Source organism: Felis catus, chromosome F1, assembly GCF_018350175.1.
Source record: "Felis catus isolate Fca126 chromosome F1, F.catus_Fca126_mat1.0, whole genome shotgun sequence".
Classification (NCBI taxonomy): domain Eukaryota; kingdom Metazoa; phylum Chordata; class Mammalia; order Carnivora; family Felidae; genus Felis; species Felis catus.
The window spans coordinates 19,322,128-19,331,921 of record NC_058384.1 but is presented as its reverse complement, the minus strand read 5'-3'; the positions used below and the strand labels follow the sequence as shown (position 1 = coordinate 19,331,921).

The following is a 9,794-nucleotide window of genomic DNA, read 5'->3' as shown; positions in this document are numbered from 1 at the left end:
GTGGGAATTCTGGCTTCAGTCTGATACCTCTCTGGCTGTGGGAAATAAAAGTTCCCCATTATTGTTCCTCACATGGTCTGTACTACCTAGTGGGGGTGGCCTTGTTACCACTGGACAGTGGTGAAAGTCCTGACCCTTCACTAGGCTTCTGCTGACACCCCTCTCGTGGGAAGGGGAGGTCTGTCTTGGTATTTCTGGGTGGAGGTTGAAGTCTGGACTCCTCATGATATCTCTGATGTCACTGTTCACAGGGGTGAGAGGAACTCATTACCATCCAATTGGGATGGCAGTTGCAGCCCCTACTTATACTTCTTGGACATCCCCAGATTCAGTGGGTTAAGGTGTCCTGTGGGTTAAAGTGAGTTATAGCCTTGTCTAGGCTTTCCACTTGGCCTTTGCTGAAATGGGTGGGGATGGGGCCACAGTTTTACCTGTTGTGTTTGGCATAGAGTGATTATTGTCTAAAAGTTTTGTCTTTGTAGTATTCCCCTTTCTTGGTCCTTTGTTTAGAGAGAGTTGACTTTTGTCTGCGCTTGCTGGCATTTCCAGACTGCCAGCTTCTTCAGCTCCTACTCTGAGATATATGAGGCCAAAAGGTGACCAGAGAACTCAACAACAGTGTGTCATTCCTTGGGTTCTCTAGTTCCTAGTCAGTATCCCTTCTTCCATCATTGGGAATTTTATGTTTATTTTATATATAATTTCTAGAGTTTTTCGTTGTACTTAGGGGAATAGGTTAAAACATATCTTTTCTGTCTTACCAGAACTGTCCATATACTTTTAGTAGTACTTAAACTTTCCATATACTTCAAAGTATGGTTTTCATATTCTCCTCTTCCAGACTAGTAGCTCCTTATTAAATAGCTAAATATTAATAGCTCCTTATCAGTATTTTTAAAACTACAAGCTGTGGCCCACTGATGAGTCATAAAATTGATTTGATAGGTCATGACCAGCATTTTAAAAAATGAAATAAAATATAATAGAGTGGAAGATAAAGTACCCCATACACAGCAAGGGGAATAATTGTGTCATCATATTTTTGATTGCTCTGTGTGTGTGCACACATGTATGTGTGAATACTGTGTTGCAAAGTAACATGTATTTCTTATCTGTAGGTTAGTCAACAAAATTTGAAAGCCAGTCACTTACATGGCAAAGAATGGTGAGAGGGAGAGGAGAGAATTATTTAAGCTACATTAGATACAGGCCCACAGGCACTCGTTGGGTTAGGGGATTGTATGTTAGCTCGGTACAGATTGGACAGAAGTGCTCTCTGCCCCAGAAGGACTTGCCTGTAGGTTGAAAGGAAGAGAACACAGTGTCACTGTTGGCCCTGAACCCAAGTTCCTTCCCACAGCCTGAGCTTGGCAGCAAGTAGGTTCTTACAGGGGATGTTTGGAGGAGACTCCTTTGTACTCCAGACATGGATTCATCCAAGCAGATTTTCTTAGGAAAAGGAAGTAGATTAGTGCCATCCACTCCAGCCCCAGACACCTGCATGTCTGAGTTAAAAGCAAAGTCTTGCTGGGTACTTCTTGGGCTCTGCTGACACTTGAGTGAGGCCAGGTCAGTAGGGAGAGACAGGAAACCAGAACGCTGGTGGATAATCCGCAGGGCTGTTCCTTGGTGGGGAGAGTAAAAAATAAATATCTCAAAACAAAATAGTAGAACTTCAAGACCTGTGTTACTGAAGGATAAGCACAAGAGGTTGGATATAAATCTGGTAAATATAAAATGGCCAGAACACCTTAAATTTCCATGGAGTGCTCCATATTATTTTCCTTTAGCAGACTCTTTGGAAGCTATTAACTCATGTGATCTCATACTGGATGAATTGTATGTGTCCTAGAGATTCTAACAACGAATCTTGATTGCCTATTTTGGGCCAGGCTCAATGCTAGGCACTTTTACGTGGGTACTGTTATGGACTCCTTCGAATACCCCTGTGAACAAGTGTGATTAGCCCCAATTCACAGATGAGAGTGATGAGACTTAAAGAAGTTAAGTAATTTGTCAAAAATTTTGTAAGTGGCAGAGTCTGGATTTAGACCAGGTGAACAGAGCTCAGGTCCAGCATGCCTTTTACTGCACTACAGTTGCTTTTGTGAAATGAGGCCATGAGAGACTGCAACCAGTCTCCCTGAGAATGAAGAGGCCCAAATATTTTTTAAAGGTCTACAGGACCTACTGTTGATATGTAGGCAGTGAAAAGGCTTCATGATATAGGACTCTTTCTGCAGCTTGACTATTTAAAGAAAATGAATCATCGCTCCTAAAACAAATTTTACTGGTTAAAAAGAGATCACCATGAAATCTACCAGACCATAAAACAAAATGTGAAATATGACAGGAGATAGAAGCAATTTCATCTAATACTGAATGGTGTATTTTCAGAAACAGCTGTAAATTAAATAAAGGAGCACATATTTGAAACTGTTTAAGCCTTTAACAAATATTTGGGACAGTGAAGCTGTTATGGGAACTTACTGTCGGTGATAAAAGAACCAGTAGAGATAAATTCTGGTTAATAAATCCTGTCATTTTGTCAATGGAGTAGAAAGTACTTTCAATAAGAGGTTCATGATGCAGGACACATTCCAGAAACCCTGTCTTCAACATCTGGAGTAGGTGGCATGGTCTAAACCCACATATCAGCCTGCTGCTACCATTTCTGTTCTCCTCTAGTGTTAAACAACCAAAGAAAATCAAAACCGATACTTGAACAATCCCTACCTCAGCATCAGAAATAGCAAAGTGGTTCCTGAGCAGATTAATAAGGACAATACTAAGGGCTGAAGTGCAGACTGAGCAATACAGGTAGAAACCTTAATAATTGACTCTATGTCAGCTCTGAGTGGCTATAAAGGATTCTTTGGGGACAGTGTTTTATAAGGCAACACAATTGACTGAATCAGCTAGACCAGCTCTCTTAGCTGAGTTAGGGTGGGGGTGGTGGTTGGGAAGGCTTGAACGTCTAAATCAGGTGCATTATTCACTATGCAGAGGTTTAATTAAAAAGGGGGGAAAATCATATGCTGTAACCTTCTGTAGGAAAAATGCCTTTTTTTAAAACCATCGTTCCAGTGACACCTGGATCATTACAGTGAGGAATTTAAAATCTAATCACCCGCAGGGTATTTACACATGTTATCACAGGAGCTTGGAGAGCAAATCAGGATAGACCTAGGTGCTTTTTATTTAACCTGCAGTCAGTCTTGTCTTTTCAGTTCCTCAGATGCAAATACAATATCATTATGGAGGTAACTCAATTTACATAGATGTATTCCTGAAAACCAGATGTGCTGTGTGAAAGCCAAATTGTTGTGGATCAAATTACGTTTTATATCCTAAGGGAACTTGTTATTTAAGCATCTGTGATGCTTGCTATGACTTAAAGCATTGGCATTTATAGGCCAAATGGTTGTCTCTGTTCTAAGATGGTGTGTCTGTGTTACAGTCAGGGTCATGTTAGGTAGGCTATGCTGTGGGAAAAAATAAGTGTCATTGACTTAATGCAACAAAGGTTGATTTCTTATTTTTATCAGAATCTGATGCAGGGTGAACGTGCCCCCACCCCCCCTCCCCCCCACCCCATGCTGCTGTCTTCCAGGTACCCAGGGACTCCGGGACTCCCAACGGTTTCATTCTTGCAACTCTAACATTTCAGTGTCATATGACCACAAATAGATGCACATAGGCAGAAAAGATAGCAAGGTGAGTGCCCAGGAAGTCAAAAATAGTTTGGTGACCACCCTAGCATTTGCCACTGTGTGATTGCTTCTGTGAGTTTTGGAAGCATTGATGAGACTTTCTGGAATAGCCAATTGATTTTCAGAGCTCTTGGTACATTACACATTCAGTAATACTTTTTGTATACAAATATAACTGTTCATTAAAATAACGATAAAGGCCATCTCTTAGAAAAGATATATTGGCCATGAGCTTCAGGAACCAGAGGAAGAAGATCCATGGGAAAGGAGTACTGGCCCTCACAAGGAATGTTGGCACAAAATGCGCTCTGTGCGGTATCATTAATCATAAGTGCATGCTTTCTAGTTTCCTTTGCCTTGACTTTATAGTCACCTCCTGGATTAGTCTCAAATTGCTCTTCTGACTCTGGTCCTCTTGTTTACTTGTGCTTGGCCTGCATGTTCCTGACTTGGTCCCCAACCTCAACCTACAACCCTGATCCTTCCCTTCATTCTACATCCTTGGACATCACTCTGGCAATTCTTCCATTCTCCTTCATCACCAAACTTCCCCTCTCCACTGAATATCCCCTCTCTACTGCATTCATTGTTTCTCCCATCCTAAAAGAAAACTCCTCTTGACCTCAATTCCCATTCTAGTAACTATTTAATCTCCTTCTTATTACTTCAAAGCATGTTAAGTTTTAAAAATTAATTTATCTCCTCCCATTCTCACCTGAAAATACCTTAATCAGGCCTTCACTACTGCTATTCTCCTGAAACTGTATTTGTCAAGGTCACCTTTGATTTCAGTGTTGCTAAATCCAGTGGTTACATTCAGTCTTCATCTTACTTAAAATCTCAACAGCACTTGACACACAGCTGTTCACTCTCTTTTCTGTGAAACTCTTTCTCTTGGCTTCCAAGATAATCACACTTGCTTGGTTTTTCGTCTACTTTTATAAATGTTCTTTCTCAGTCTTTTTATTTTCCTTTCTCCCCTGTTTTACCCCTTATTTCCTCATCTAAAGGAACTGAGTACCGCAGTGCTTAGACCTTGGATCTCTTCATTTTTTCTATCCATTGTCACTTCATAGGTGATCTAGTCTAGATTTATGGCTTTAAATAGCATCTCTGTGTTGATGTCATCCAAATTCTTCAACCCAGTTGTCTTCTCTGAGATTCATACATCCTACTGCCCACTTGACATCTATACTTGGATGTCTAATAGGGGCTGCAAATTTAACATCTCCAAAGCTAAGCTCTGGATCTTTCTCTAAACCAGGTTTTCTTACTCTCTTCTCCATTTCATTTCATGGAACTTCATGTTTTTAAATTGCTAGGATAAAAAAATCTTGATACTCAGCTTTAACTCTTCCCTTTTTCTTGACAACAGTCATTGATCCATCAGAAAATCCTGACAAATTCTTCTAAAATTTGACCACTTGTCACAATTCCCATTATGTCTCACTTATGTTATCACATAACTCCCTATCTGATGTCTTGCCTGTGTCTTTGTTCTCCCTGCCTCCCTCTAAATCTGTTCGTACCAAAGCATCCAAAGTGACCCTATGAAAATATAAATCAAGTCATATCATCCTTCTGCTTATTACTGTCATTGGATTCCATTGTCATCAGACTGAAACCCAAAGTCCTCATGATCACCTGTGGGGCTCTGTGTGACCTGGCTCCTGGCTTCTGGCTCCTGGCTATTTCTGTTCTTACTCTTGCTCTTTCCACTTCAGCCACTTTGCATATGCCAGGCAGTCTTCCCCTTCTAGGTCTTGACCTTGCTGTTTCCTCTGCCAGGTGTGCTCTTTTCCCAGCTATTCACATGTATCGCTCACTTTCCTCATATCTTTACTTAAGTGCAGCATCTCTGATCACTTCCTGATCACTTATTGAAAAATTTCAATTAATTCCCTGATATTTTCTGTCCCTCTACCATGATTTATTTTCCCTCTTGCCATAACATACTCTTTTTTTAAATCTAATCTTAATTTTTTAATCTAATCTTTATTTATTTTTGAGAGACAGAGTGTGAGCACGGAAGGAGCAGAGAGGGAGACAGAGAGTCCAAAGCAGGCTCCAGGCTCTGAGCTGTCAGCACAGAGCCGGATGCTGGGCTGAATCTCACGAACTGCGAGATCATGACCTGGGCCGAAGTTGGACGCTCAACTGACTGAGTCACCCAGGCACCCCGACTTTTTTTTAAGTTTATTTATTTATTTTGAGAAAGAGAGAGTGTGAGGGGAGCGGAGCAGAGAGAGAAGGAGAGGAAAGAATCTCAAGCAGGCTCTGCACTGTCAGGAGAGACAAGGCTTGATCTCATGAACCATGAGATCATGTCCTGAGCCAAAATCAAGAGTTGGATGCTTAATGAACTGAGCCACCCAGGTGCCTCCAGACGTACCATATTCTTAAACTAATTTTATTTTTAAATTTTATCTTCCCCATTGGAGTAGAAGCTCCATGAGGGTAAGATATTTGGCTGATTTGCTTGCTCTTGTGACTCAAACAATGCCTGAGATATAGTAAGTGCTCAAGAAACATTTGTTGGATGGAAGAGCAAATCAGTGATAGATTGTGTTCCCAAAGGTAATTTGAAATTCTCCTATTGAGAACATTGTTCGTATTTTCCCACAGAAGTAATGATATTCATGGCAAGTCAGTCCTATGCCATTGGCTCAAAATCTAAGTTCTACAGTATGCCTAAAACGAGGGGTTTTTGTTGAGGTGTCATACAATGTCCCCTAGCTAGCTTTTGCCACTGAGACATACTTGGAAGCAATTGATCACAGTATAGTGTTGTGAGGGCTATAAAAGAGGAATTGCAGAATCGAATCCAGTGGGAAGCTCAGAAGAAGGAGGAGTGATTTTGGAATTGGAGTTAACTTCACAAAAGAAGTGGGTCTGTAAGAATGGATGAAAGTTTGCCTTAGAGAAGGAGGGATATTTATTTATTTATTTATTTATGAATATAATTTACTGTCAAATTGATTTACATACAACACCCAGTGCTCATCCCAACAAGTGCCTCAATGCCCATCACCCATTTTCCCTCTCCCCCACCCCCCATCCACCCTCAGTTTGTTCTCTGTATTTAAGAGTCTCTTGTGGTTTGCCTCCCTCCCTCTCTGTTTGTAACTATTTTTTCCCCCTTCCCTTCCCCCATGGTCATCTTCTAAGTTTCTCAAGATCCACATATGAGTGAAAACATATGGTATCTGTCCTTCTCTGACTTATTTCATTCAGTATGATACCTTCCTTCCATCCACATTGCTGCAAATGGCATGATTTCATTCTTTCTCATTGCCAAGTAGTATTCCATTGTATATATAAACCACATCTTCTTTATCCATTCATTAGTTGATGACATTTAGGCTCTTTCCATAATTTGGCTATTGTTAAAAGCACTGCTGTAAGCATTGGGATACATGTGTCCCTATGCATCAGCACTCAAAAAGGAGGGGAATTTAAGAGGCAGAAGGAATAGTATATCAGATGTTATAAGTATAAAAGTATATAGTATATTCATAAAAACAAATTTTATGTGACTAGAATATTAAGAGAGGCAGGTGAGTTGTAGAAATGCCATGAGCCATGTTAGGGAACTGAGATATACTCTATCAGTGCTAAGAAAGGTTTCTGGATTTAATGGAGTTTTGGAGACTGAAAAGAAGCAAAAACTCATTGCTTCCATAAGAAATTATCTTAACACTTTGTGGCTTATCAGTTGTTGGGTTCTCAAATTTCCTTTGGTTTCTAACTAATTCAAAAAATTAATTGATTGAGCTACTTCAAAGTTTAGGTAATTACTAGTATCTAAAATCTTATGTACTTCTAATTCATTGTGGTAAGTAATATGCTCACTTTTACCTTATTTTCAGAATGTCTGACCTCTGGAAGTCCAAATAGGAATTTACTGCGTTTTACCCAAATACCATCTTTATGATATCCACATACATTTTGGTTAAATACTGGCATGTTATCTTTATGATCATAGCTACTCAATAAAGTCAAATTTGAAATTTAGGAAGAAACTGGTGACTTGGATAAAGGCCTATCAAAAATGCAGGTGCCAGAAACCTGGGAGAGATAGCCAAGGGAAAAGACAAAGGAGTCAAGATTCAAAATGATCCTGAGCCTGAATCCTGAATGCTGAGTCTACACCAAGAAGAAAAAATTTAAATGCAGAAGAGCTTAATGTCCTGAGTGTAGGTTCAGAAATTTAATTATGTGAGTCAAGATTGCAGAGGGGGGGCTTGAGCTGGCACCTGATAGGAAGCTAACTAAGTACCAGGTACCATTCTGAGAGCTCTCTGTAAGTGAAACCATTTAATCCTAACAGCATCCCTATGAATAAGGGAAGTTATTTTCCCCATTCCACAGGCACCAGAATTCTCCCAATGTCATATACCCACAGAATGGTAGAGGTAGGGTTCAACTGACCTGGTAACTACTGTGCTGTACTCTGTGGTAGCAGTTCACGCGAACATTTTAGAATAACAGGGCTTGTAGGAAATTGAGAGATCAGGATATTCATGGATTCTTTGCGCTTTCTGGGCAATGCCTTTATAGGTCCCCTCCAAGAGCAGTGGGGTGAGTAACTGGGTGGGCAGAGATCCAATGAGGCAAACAAAACCAGCACACTTCCATTGGTTCTGTTTCCCTGTTGGGGATACAAATATGGTTCCATTTGAAGTAAGAGTTCACACAACTCTTTTAAAGAAGTGCCTTTGACCTTATAGCCTAAGCACTTGTATTGTTCATGAAGATGCCATGGCCAAACTAATGAGTGTAATATGAACTAACAGTGAAAGGGGCCTTCTTGAACATAAAACCCATTTTTTTTTAGTATGATTCCATTTTTTAGAAAAAAATTATTGTGGTAAGAACATTTAAAGTGAGATCTAACCTCTTAAATTATTAACTGTACAGTGCATTATTGTTGGCAATATGTACAATGCTATACAGCAGATCTTTAGAACTTGTTCCTCTTGCTCAACTGAATCTTTATGCCTGTTGATTTGTAACTCCCTATGTCTCCCTGCCCGGCTCACCTGGAAACTACCATTCCACTCCTTGATTCTGTGACTTTGACTCTTTCACATATTTCATATAAGTGAAATTATGCGGTATTTGTCTTTCTCTGATGGGCTTATTTTACTCAGCATAATGTCCTGAAGGTTCATCTATGTTGTCACGCATGGCATGGCAGAATTTCCTTCTTTTTAAAGGTGGAATAGTATTCCATTGTATGTGTATCCCAGTTTTCTTTATCTATTTATTTGTCAATGGACATTTGGGTTTTCTTCCCACATCTTGGTGGTTATAAATAATGCTGCAATGAACATAGGATAAAGCTATTATCGCTTTGAGATTCTGATTTCAATTCATTTAGATAAATACCCAGAAGTAGGATTGCTGGATCACATAGTTCTATTTTTAATTTTACATACTGTTTACCAAAGAAGCTGCATCATTTTTGTTCCAACTAACAGCGCACAAATAGTCTAATTTCTCCACATCCTTGCTAATGCCTGTTAACTTTTTTTGATAATAACCATCCTGATAAGAGTGAAGTAACATCTTACTGTGGTTTTGATTTGCATTTCCCTCAAGATTAGTGACAGCATTAAAAAAAAATGTACCTATTGGCCATTTGAATGTCTTCTTTGGAGAAATGTCTATTCAGGGCTTTGGCAACATTAAAAAGGGCATTTGTGTTCCACGTACCAGAGATGACTGTTCTTTCTTGCACCACATTGGAATAACGTACTTAATTCAGGGGTTGCATTGTAACTGAGCTACGGAGTGGTCCCCAGAAAGGCAGACAGCATGCTGTGTGGTCTGGAACATACATAGGAAAGACTGAAGTGGTTAAGGATGTCTAGCCTGGAAAAGAAGTGAAGGAGAAGGCTGACAGTTGTTTCAAACATGAAGGGCCAATTTGTCCGAGAAGGAAAAGTTTGAGGAATAAAACGCTTTGGTCTCAAGATAAACATAAAGAATGCTTTAATAGTAGAATTCCAGAAATGGAAAAGGCATCTCATGAGGTAGTAAAGTCCCTGTCGTGAGATATATTCAAGCCAGGTGGTG

General features: G+C 39.9%; 1 long non-coding RNA gene across 1 annotated transcript; it reads right to left on the bottom strand.

Moving 5' to 3' along the window:
• Positions 1-918: 918 nt before the first annotated feature.
• Positions 919-9,567, bottom strand: LOC123382814. Its single transcript, XR_006591821.1, has 3 exons — positions 9,432-9,567; positions 8,145-8,364; positions 919-1,625 (listed from the first exon to the last, which is right to left on the bottom strand). It is a non-coding gene; the product is annotated as an uncharacterized LOC123382814 (long non-coding RNA).
• Between the last annotated feature and the right edge of the window lie 227 nt (positions 9,568-9,794).